This window comes from Osmerus mordax, chromosome 12 (assembly GCF_038355195.1).
Source record: "Osmerus mordax isolate fOsmMor3 chromosome 12, fOsmMor3.pri, whole genome shotgun sequence".
Lineage (NCBI taxonomy): Eukaryota > Metazoa > Chordata > Actinopteri > Osmeriformes > Osmeridae > Osmerus > Osmerus mordax.
Window position 1 is genome coordinate 16,652,411 of NC_090061.1, and position 11,788 is coordinate 16,664,198.

The following is an 11,788-nucleotide window of genomic DNA, read 5'->3' on the forward strand; positions in this document are numbered from 1 at the left end:
TACACCAACAGCTGCACCTCCAGTCATCCGTCTGTCAAACTTCTGAAGTTTGCGGACGACACCACCCTCATTGGGCTTATCTCTGACGGGGATGAGTCTGACTATAGAAGCTGACAACCTGGTGACCTGGTGTAGCCAGAACAACTTAGAGCTCAATGCTCTTAAGACAGTGGAGATGGTTGTGGACTTCAGGAAGAATACAGCCCCACTCACCCCCATCACCAGTCAACACTGTGGAGTCCTTCCGCTTCCTGGGCACCATCCTCTCCCAGGACCTCAAGTGGGAACTGAACATCAGCTCCCTCACCAAAAAAGCACAACAGAGGATGTACTTCCTACGGCAGCTGAAGAAATTCAACCTGCCAAAGACAATGATGGTGCACTTCTACACAGCCATCATTGAGTCCATCCTCACCTCTTCCATCACCATCTGGTACGCTGCTGCCACTGCCAAGGACAAGAGCAGACTGCAGCGTATCATCCGCACTGCTGAGAAGATGATCGGCTGCAATCTGCCTACCCTCAAGGACCTGCACACCTCGAGGACCCTGAGGCGTGTGAGGAAGATTGTGGCCGACCCCTCCCACCCTGGAAGGGGTCGGCCACCCTGTTCCAGCTACTCCCCTCTGGCTGAAGGCTGCGGTCCATCAGGACCAAAACCTCACGCCATAAGAACAGTTTCTTTCCACCTGCTACTGGCCTCTTCAACAAGGCCAAGGACTCCCATTGACATTCATTCACTTATTTAACTATTATAACACCATCTAATGGCAATTCAGTATGCATAAGCCACTTATCTCAGTATCCGATTGCACTATGTTGACCATTCACGCTGCTCATTCTATTCTTATTTTTATATATATTTTATTTTATATTTAAATTGATGTATTCTTAGATTGTTTCAGTCATGAAAACGGGTCAGGGGTGAAAAAGGTGAGAAGGATATTACCCCTCTAAGGGGGTCCGGGTGCATGCTCCCCCATAAGAAATTTTTTAATATTCCCTATTTTAAAGCATCAATCTGATGCATTTTGAGATACTTATTTTGCCAACCTGGGGAGAGCTGGAGAAACGTAACTTAAGCCACGAGTCAAAAATTATTATGGCCTCCTTACTAAGTATTATGCAAGCCATTTCATGCCAGCCTGTCACTGGGTCTAATATTTACAGTATATGAGGCACAATGTGGTAAGGGCACCACAATGGCTTAATGCATAACCCCCACAAGAGATGGTGGACATGCTGTAACTTAACTCTTCCATCATGATTGACAGCCAATACAAGTACCAGCGTACTTTGAAGTCTAAATGCGTATCCGCTACACAAATTGCGTACAGGTTGGCAGGTCTGCTTATTGATAGAACGGCAGGGACGGACTGGGAGTAAAAATAGGCCCTGGACTTTGATCCAGACCGGCCCACAGCGAGCGCCCTGCTAATGCAGGCAAATTCTGCCTGATGTGATGCTAGTTAGGGACCTCCATGCTTAATCGAGCGCGCATAGCGCTGGTCAGATTTGAGCACAAAATAGTTTTTGGAGCTTGAAACAAACAAACATAGCCGTTTGTCCAATTGGTAAAACGTTGTTTAGTGAAAGTAATTACGTTTACGTTTCTTAGCCTGGTTTTCCATCTTTATATTGTCTCAAATTAGCTTTCGATCTGTCAGTGTCACTGTTGTGTGTAAGCGGCACTAAGGGCTGCATAGGTTCATTTGGAATTTTCCACCGGAGCTTTAGCTAGCTGGCTAACATTCTCTCCTGCTGTGTTCAATGAGTCAATTCATCAAGCTGTAGATAACATTAGCTAAGTCTATGTCAACAGAGCTCCTGGGTGACTTAACTTAGATATACCAGAAAATATAAAAATGATTGAAACCATCATTCACCAAATTCAGTCAGGTAAATCACCGAGGCCAGTGCTTTCAGATTCTGATGGTGGTCTGCACTGGTGATGCAAGGCCCTTCGCGATAATATTTCCATTAGTGATGTGTCGTTCGTGAACGATTCGTTCATTTTGAACGAATCCTTACAAGGACTCGGGAGTAACGAGTCCTCTCAAAGAGTGATTCGTTCATTTTCTCGTGGCCGCGCATCGGGACTGTTGCATAGGCTCGTCCAAGTAAACAGAAATGATTCGTTCATTTCCCGACTCGGTCTTCGGGTACGAGTCTTTGGATCATTTTTCACGTGACCTGCATAGGCTCTGTAGTGGTAGCTAGAGGAAACGCTAGAGGGAACGATTCGTTCATTTCCCGACTCGGTCTTTCTACGAGTCTTTGGATCATTTTTCACGTGACCTGCATAGCTCTGTACTGGTAGCTAGAGGAAACGAACGATTCGTTCATTTCCCGACTCGATCTTTCTACGAGTCTTTGGATCATTTTTCACGTGACCTGCATAGGCTCTGTACTGGAGGAAACAAACGATTCGTTCATTTCCCGACTCGGTCTTTCTAGGAGTCTTTGGATCCTTTTTTCACGTGACCCACATTGTATTTTTTAGTAGAGGAAACAGTTTCCTCATTCCCTTTTGCGTGGCTGCTGTTTTAGTAAGACGTGAATGATATTCGCTCAAGTCATCATACTGACTGGTTTTGTTATTTTCACTTTACATTCACACTTACAGTTTAGTGCAGTGTAATTGTTTGCCGTGATAATTAAATGCTAGTGTGATAATAAATGACCAAATCATACAAACTGTCATGATACATTATTTTAATGCAGGAATTCTTTTAAAATAGTATCTGCTGGTGCACATGTCATGCACTAACCTACATGAGAATATGATACCTGTTTGCAGTGGACGGATAGCCCCCCCCCCCCCCCCCCCCCCCGTTGAAATGAACGAATGACTCGAAAAAAGATTCGTTCATTTTACTGAACGAGATTAAAAGAACCGAATCAGTAAAATGATCCGAACTTCCCATCACTAATTTCCATGCACTCGCGCTCCCTTCTGACACGCGCACCTGTTCGCAGTTCACTGAATGAATATACCCCCCCCCCCCCCCCAAAAAAAAATAAAATAACAATTTCTCATTGAATCTACACGATTCACGTAGGTCACCTATTTTGGTTTCAAAACGGCGAATTTCACCGAAAGGAGAGGGATTTTCATGTCTGTTGTTTAGTTCTTAGAAATAGTTAAACTTTTGTACTTTTACTTAATTTAAGATATGTATATGTTTAGTGTTTTGCACCTCCCTGCCACAGTAAATTCCGTGTTTGTATAACATACATGGCGAATAAACCGAATTCTGATTATCGATTAAGGTACTCGAAAGCATGTACACTGTCTGCTTCATTTGAGTTTGATAGGCTAAGCATTCTGTACCAAATAATAACAATAAACCCACTATTTATTAATTAAAACTACTTCTGCATAGTAATGCACCGAAAATACAAACGTAAGCAAATGCAGCAATCGCTATCGAATCAACAGACATGTGCAATTTAGCTAGCAGGGGAATAATACAGATCACCAGTTAACTTAATTTAAATTAGCAAGAATATAGACTAATACAATAACAGGCTTAAATTAACTGACAAGTTAGCTATACGAATTCTCAAAGACGCACAATCTCAACTGCGGTGTGAAGCGCGTATCCATGCTATTCTCCGACATGCACTCTAACAATCACATAGACGTCCTAAAATTTTGTACAGCACTATTTCTGATACCATGGCGGCAGAAATGTAGCAAGGTCCCATCCTCTATATGACAACCATATCCATCCATGTTGACAAAAAGCAGCTACCTTATTGGTGTAGAAGGATCACGTGTCGACCTGTGCCACCAAAATGCCATTACGCTCTGAAGAAACTAGTTCTGCATAAAACATAGACGCATCGACTGGAATTTCAGCGAAAAACTTTTTTTTGGTAGCTTAGCAGGACTCGTTCTTCTTTATGAGCTAAAGATCGTGTAGATGCCAGACTGTGGAGCGGGTTGAAACGATAACAGGGTTCACCTTACGGCCTACTACTAGCAGTCCCACAAGGAGCTTTCCTCAGAACGTGCTGTTTTGCTGTCTGTAGCTTTAAATGCTAATGAGGAGCGGAGGGGCGGCACCATGCGCTAATGTTTACAATGGATGTATCGCAATGGCTGTAGCCCCGTTGCTGTAAGATGCCTCGAATTTGCCCATTCTCATCTTATAACCCTGGTTTGCAGAGGTAAACACTCAGTCATTTCAATGAGGGGAAAGGCGGAGATCGCGCGCGCCATAACACCAACAGCAGAACGGTTATCCAAATAACAAAGAAGTGTACAACACTCACATTACAGCATGTGTATTCACACACATACTTGATGCTATCTACATTTCCATTAGCGACAGTAACTCAGCTAGCTGCAGAGCTAATGTTACAGCCACATTCTAAGGGTAACACTATAACATCACTATCACAAAATGATATAGCGTTAGTTAACTTACTTGTCCGAGGTTAGTAGCTGGACGAAGGAGAGTTAGTACTGATCCAGAATTTAATTTCAGAAAGGCCAGTTTTGTATTAGCTGAAGTTGAGGAAACAGTCGTGGCTGAAGTGTTTGGCGCAGACATACAAAACAAATGCGCCTACAACAGAAGTTGTGTAGGCGCATTTCCAGAGAAATTAAATTAAGACACTGGGTATTCAGAGGCTCGGATGAAGGAACTGTAAAAAGATTTTTGTTTTCCTTTGTACATCCAAACTGAGCAAATGTAATGCTTCGTTCGTTTGCAAGCCATGATGTCTCTGGAGGATAAAAACACTTGCACGGTCGTAGCTCAGTTTCTTATGGGCGGGCCAGATTATCTGGGCAGGCAAAGCAGAGAGAGGGGAGGTAACCTTCCTCCTTGTGACGTAACAAAGAGGATATTTTCAAACAGAGCAATTGAGCTTTCATTTTCTGAAAGGCGGAGAAGAACACCCAGGGCTTGGTTTACACCGATCTAAAATTCTAGCCACTGGGGGACCAAAGGCAGGCTAGGGGAACTCATATTAATGTTAAATAACCTCCTAAAGTGAAGTTTTCATGTCACGTCACCTTTAAATCAAAAGTCTATCTAACTACTAACCTTAACTTCATTGCCACAGCCTAATCTTTGTCAATCTGTTCATGAAAATAATTAATTTCAGCCTAAACCGTACAACGGAACGTTAAAGATCCTGTAAAGTGGAATTTAAAACGAGTTTCAAGTTCACCACACCACCTAATAATGTGTTTTTAAACTACCCATCCTAATACGAATGAAAAAAAACACCGACAAGTATGTTAAATTAGGCTTTGAAATCGTAAGAAAAATAGCAGTCTGGGGGGCCGTGTCGCCTGAAGGAGCTGAAGCTCGGCGCCCTCGCTGGAAGGCGGCAGCTCTCTCAAGTAAGCTACCTACGACCCAGATAATGGACGCTACGTCAAGCCGAACAAAACAGTATATAATTAGAATGTAGCCTATTTGTTCAATGAGTGAAACATACAGATGCATATAAATGAAATATTCCCCCGAGCTGTAACACAGGAGTAAACATTTACAGTAGAGACAGCAGACAGTGAGCTCTCCAACTACTTCTAGCACATTAGCTACCATTTCACCAAAATACCATCATTCTATACCGAGTAGTAGCGGTTTGCACTAATTATAGCTGAGATACCTCTGAAAAAGTTATCTAGTATAATTATAACAAGCACACAGAACTGAGTGATGATCTGCTGGCGGCGGTGGATGGTCCAGGTGCGACCGGAGGATGAACGGCCGGGGGGGCGATGCTCGGTACGGCTCCGCGCTGCAAGAGAAGCCGTGTGTTGGTGAACCCCGTCTGTCTGGCCCATGTTAAAACTGTCCGCCGTGAAATGGTCAGTGGCGCAGAGGCGGCTGTTGGAGTTTATCCAAAGCTTTCCATGAGCGTGGCTCTTCACAACATCTATCCACCTATTTTTCCTTTCATTATCAACAGGGAACTTAAATGGCGTTGCAGCGCAGCTGGAGTTCTTGCATCCAGGGAAGAGGCAGTTGCGGGTGGTGGGAGACATCCTGAAGCTAGCTAGCTAGCTGATGTAAGCTACAATAACAGTACAGCAGGAGGAGCCATTCAGTGATCTGACGTAGATGGGGCAAAATGACGTAGATAGGGCATTTTTTGGCCCGCCCATTAAAACCTGATCTGAAAACGGAAGAGAAACTGTTCTTCGGTCTAACTCCACATTTCAGTGCGACAGTTTTAGTGCTTTGCACATGCTTTCAGGAACTCATTTCACACATATATAATGTACTTAGAAGCAAAACATGGAATTTACTTTACAGGATCTTTAAATCCAATTCAACCAATGCAATCGCTACCAAGACGAACACAGCAGTAGTGTACTGTACTGTAGTAGTACAATTTACCGGGGCAGCTTCCCCACACGCACTTTGCGTTGTTACTGACAATGATCGCTACCAGTGAGCTTTTTATGAAAGCGATTTTCCACTAAATAAATGTCAAGCTTATTTACTTTTTTGGGGGCATATTTTCAGTTAGCAGATGGTACTGTTTGAATCGCGATTCCATCTTCTACTGCCGGTAACGTCGTAGATTAATCTTCAAAGGGGGTTCTTTATTAATGAATGAATGCAATATGAGTAGGCAAAATGCCTGAAAATATCACGAGAAGGAAAAAACTTAAAAGGACGTTTAAGTCATAGAGATTAGGTCAATTTTTACACTGGTCTGCCAAATTTATTCGTTTTGATCCAACAATGAGGCTGCCTCTTGCAGGGGAAATGAGAAGACATCTATTTCATTCTACACTGCACTCGTATTTTCAGTTGTAAATGAGCAGCAAAAAAAACAAAATGTCATTCAAAAACGGACCCCTGTGCAACCGACGCAAGCAAGCACACCCTACAATTACCCCAGAAATTGTACCCTCTAGTTGGGTCAACCTTTGTTCTTTCACATATATATTTATTATTTTTATTATTATTTATTTTTGCCCCCCTAAGCCTCAGTCAATATTTGGACTACATAGACAACCTAGGTGTCAAAACTTTCGTCTTGGTAGCGATTGAGTTGCTTGTATTTTTATTTACACTCAAACTTACACAGTTTAGGAGGTAACAACGTTTTTGTGGCATAAAGTGTCTTCTGTCAACGAAGGGTACCAGTGCTAGCCTACGTCACTACGTCAGCACACGTTAGCAACGACGCATGGATACAACGTGATAGAGACGTTCTAGCACGCAAATTGGAGCTTGGATTACGAGTGAAAAATGCCAAACCCCAAAATTACCAACCATTGGGTTTTGTTGAGAAAGCAATTTCGAGTGGAACTGCCATCTCGGATTTTTTATTTAGGTTGTGAATGTCTTTGTAATTTGAGCGACTGCGGGTCGCCCGTGAGACTGCCTAGGCGGCAGCCATGCAAGCGTCATAGTACTTTAGTATTTTCGTAATTTTATAGTTCGGTCTACACCAAAAAAACAGAAGGAGGGCAATGTTATGACGATATGACTATTGTGAAGACAGCCAGGTGGTGAGATTTTAATGTAGGTTGCTGTAAAAACTTTGATTGGTTTGCTACGTGAGAGCCCCGTCAGCCTCCGTTGACGATTGCGTCAGCTGTTGTCGATCTCTGATGAGTATTTTCTTAATTTCGTACCAGGGTCAATTCTACATCAAAAATCAGAAGGAGGGCAGTGTTTTAAAGATATGGCGATTGCGAAGATAGCCAGCGGGTCAGCATATTTTTGTGATTTGTGTAAAACTTGGAATTTGAGTGACACCGCGGCTTGTTTTGACGTTAGCCTCAGTCAGACTCGGCTCGCCCACTGACAGTGTGTCGTCAATGCTACAGCTAAACTTTATATCAAAAGAAACTTTCTCATTTCCGGCACTTTCAAACAATCAGTGAAATGTGGAGCAACAGCAGCTAGCTTGCCTCTAGCAAACTTATTTTGAATTAGCCATTTCCCCCTACATTAATGTCAAACTTATTTACGTTTTGGGGGGCATATTTTCAGTAAGCAGACGGTACGGTACTGTTTGAATCGCGATTCCATACTGCCAGTGACAACGTTGTTACAGTAGCTTGTTTCAAAGGGGGTTCGCAGCTGTTTGAAAGGGTGTTCTTAATGAAATATGCAATATGAGTAGGCTAAATGCTTGAACATATCACTAGAAGGGAAAAACTTAGAGGACGGACCCACCTGCAACTGACGCAAGTAAGCACACCCTACAATTTCCCCAGAAATTGTACCCTCTCTAGTTATTGTTTATTTTCGCCCCCCTAAGGATCAGTCAATATTTGGACTACATAGACAACACCTGTGTCAAAATGTTTGTCTTGGTCTAGATTGTGTTGCTTGTATTTTTATTTACGTTCCGTTGCACGGTTTAGGAGGTTACAACATTTTTGTGGCAAAAAAGTGCCTTTAGTCGACGAAGGGTACTCAGTGATATCTACGTCAGCACACGTTAGCAACAACGCATGGATTGATGTGCTGTTGCACAGCGAGTATCGTATCGTGCCGTGTGTACTACTACCAAAGAACTTATATTGACTCTTTGCTACTACTAGCAGCATCATACATGTACATTTAAGCAAATCAAGACTTGCATGTACAGTAAGTAATGTCACATTAAAGGATGTATGTAAAGTTTAAACTTAAGCTTGTGTGGTGTGTCGCTGGCTTCAGTGCCACAGCCTAAACTTTATGTCAAAAGAAACATTCTCATTTCCGGCTCTTAAAAACAATCCCCTCACTCAGTGAAGTTTGGCTAGCCACCGCAACTAGCTTGCTCGTAGCAAACTTCTTTAGAATTATCCATTTCTCCCTAAATAGATGTAAAGCTTATTTACGTTTTTGGGGGCATATTTTCAGTTAGCAGATGGTACTGTTTGAATCGCGATTCCATCTGAAATACTGCCGGTGACAACGTTGTTACAGTAGCTTGTTTCAAAGGGGGTTCTTGAGTAGGGTAAATGCTTGAAAATATCACTAGATGGGAAAAAACTTAACGGGACGGACCCACCTGTAACCGACGCAAGCGAGCACACCCTGCAATTTCCACAGAAATTGTACCCTCTCTAGTTATTATTATCAATATAGCTGCAAGCAGCAATGGAGGGGCCAAGCAGTCCAGAGCAGGCCTCCATGGCACTTTTGCAACAAGCAGGTCACAACGAGCTATTGCACTCATGTGACACACCCAGTTCGTTTGAAATATCTGTTTCTGCTCAGAAAAAGCTATCATGAATTTAAAAAAAAAGTGGCTGTGACCTGTAGCACCACCTACGGTCGAATATGGGTCCTTTGTGGTGTGGGAGTTACACTTGGCCTGTACTTATAACATGCAGTAACTTTATTCGCTTCATGGCTTTGGTCAAATATATTGTTCGATACACCAAGGTGATTCCAAATTAGATTTGCTGTAACTGACAAACAATTTCAAAAATCCATCAGATAACTTTTGTGAGGCCAAAATGTATTTATATAACAAACACAAAACGACAAATGTTAGACTGACAATCTTGAAAAATAGTAATCACATAATCTTACTGTAGTCTTGATGTATACATTGTTGATGTGATAAACAAGTCAATTCAAGAAGTGGTGAGTGGAACATGTTCTTTCATGGCAGCAGTGGTTGAGAATATACAATTAGCAAAGTTACATAGTGTATCATTTTGGCCATCATGCAACAGCTGTATAATAGCTTATATGATCTGTTTCTTTGTACTGCGCTGTTCCCAGGTCTTGAGTAGGATATTGTCAACACAAAGCTGTGTAGTTGCACTCTGTAGAAATCTTTCATGTAGAGCTTAGGCAATGATGTGGTCTCCTGTTCTGAAGTAATGGAAAAATCATTGAGGCATCAAATGTATATTCAGTATATTTGTTGCTAATACATATTATGTTTAAGTTTGAAATAACTCTGTCAGCAAACTTACTGCATCCTGTAGGGTGTTTTGGACAATCTTTGCAGGGTTTCTTTCCAAAAGGTTCCATTAGGTGATACTATACTATAAATGATATAAAGCTGTAGGTTAAAAAATAGAATAATCAATCAATAATGTATTATAGTAGTTTTTGACTTTGCCTTTGGGCTGTTGCATACTCACCATGTATTCCCTTCTTCTGACTGCATTTAATCTTCGGTTTCTGTTGACAGGTAGGCTCAGGCTTCATAGCCGCTGTTATGTTTTTTACATGTAAGTGTTCATGTGCTCTGTAATATATGAGTGAAGGTTTCATACGTGATTTTAATATAAAGACTGCTGCAATTCTCAACAGATTGTCTTTAGAAATGTGGGAGTCTGTTGGCTGAGCGGTGAGGGAATCGCCAGTTCGATTCCCGGTCATGCCAACTGACGTTGTGTCCTTGGGCAAGGCACTTCACCCTACTTGCCTCGGGGGAATGTCCCTGTACTTACTGTAAGTCGCTCTGGATAAGAGCATCTGCTAAATGACTAAATGTAAATGTAATGTAAATGGTCTCACATGCCTATTTTGACCTTTGTGATGAAGCCGTTTGTCTGTTTGACAAACTGAAATGATCCTGCAACATACTAAAGCAACACAAACATTCAATAGGAATATTGATGTATATATTTGAGTAAATACATTTGGATAATATGTTTGCAAATCATAACAGTGTATCTAGACTTACTTGTTTCTTTAGGACGTTGGGAATCTCAGAAGACCACAATGGATAATAGTTTGTTGTTCACAAACTAAATCTGAAAGACCTAAAAGTAAAACAATGGAAATTATACAGATGTGCTTATTAACTTCAATTCATTTAACTGGAACTTGTACGAAGTTCATACTTACACTTGATACTATTAGGGAATTGTCCCTGTAGAAATACTCAAATGACTGAAAGGGATGCGGTTTCAACTGACAGTCGTCATAGTATGGCAAGAAAAGTTGTAAGAGGGAGTGAAAGTATTTCTCAGGATCTTTTTGGGGTGCAAATCTTGGATATCTGACCACAGCAGGTTTTGTTCGTGTCCTCTGTTTTACAAATCCAAAATTATTTCTCAGTTGAATTATTCCACTTTCTTTTGCTCCTTTGTCTGCTGGGACCTCTGACTTGCATAACACTCTGTATTCGGAACAAAAGCTTGCTAGACATACATTTTCAAATGCATCTGTACACGGCCTGTTCTTATATCTGTCCACTAGACTTATCATCCACAAATGTGTGTCTTCATCATCTTTTTGAGAAAATTCAAAGGCAAACTCATTTTAATTGGATTTAATCCAACAGGAATGAATTGTACTTTGCGAGAGCATTCCTATACACACTCTTGTGCACAGATTTCTCTGTTGTGTAGATAAACACTTCCGAGCTGTTTCATTGCCTCTTTAGCATCCATGTTACCATTACAACTCTCCTTTTGAGCTCTTTCAAGCAACAGTCCCATTTCTCCCTCTACTTTTGTAATATAACTTAGAATGTAAACAACACAGCTGAAGGCATCAGTCACAAACTGAATATCCATGTTTGCATTCCATGTGCGCAACAAGTGTGGATTATATTGGTTGAGCCAAATGTCATTTGGATTCCTTTTAAGAACAATACTTGTTTTTGTGCTACATGTCTTGTATGCAAATTCAAATAAACTCTGGGTTATTCCAATAGCAGAAAATAGTTCATCTGTTGAATTGAAACTGATGTCACCATTTAAAACGGTTTGTTTGACTTTTTCCAGAATTTGCTTTGCAAGTTCTTTTGCACCTTCATCTTTCAAGTCTTCTTTATCTACTGGTCTAGTTATAAATGTTTGAGAAGAAACCGGACGTGGGAAATTGAATCTGCA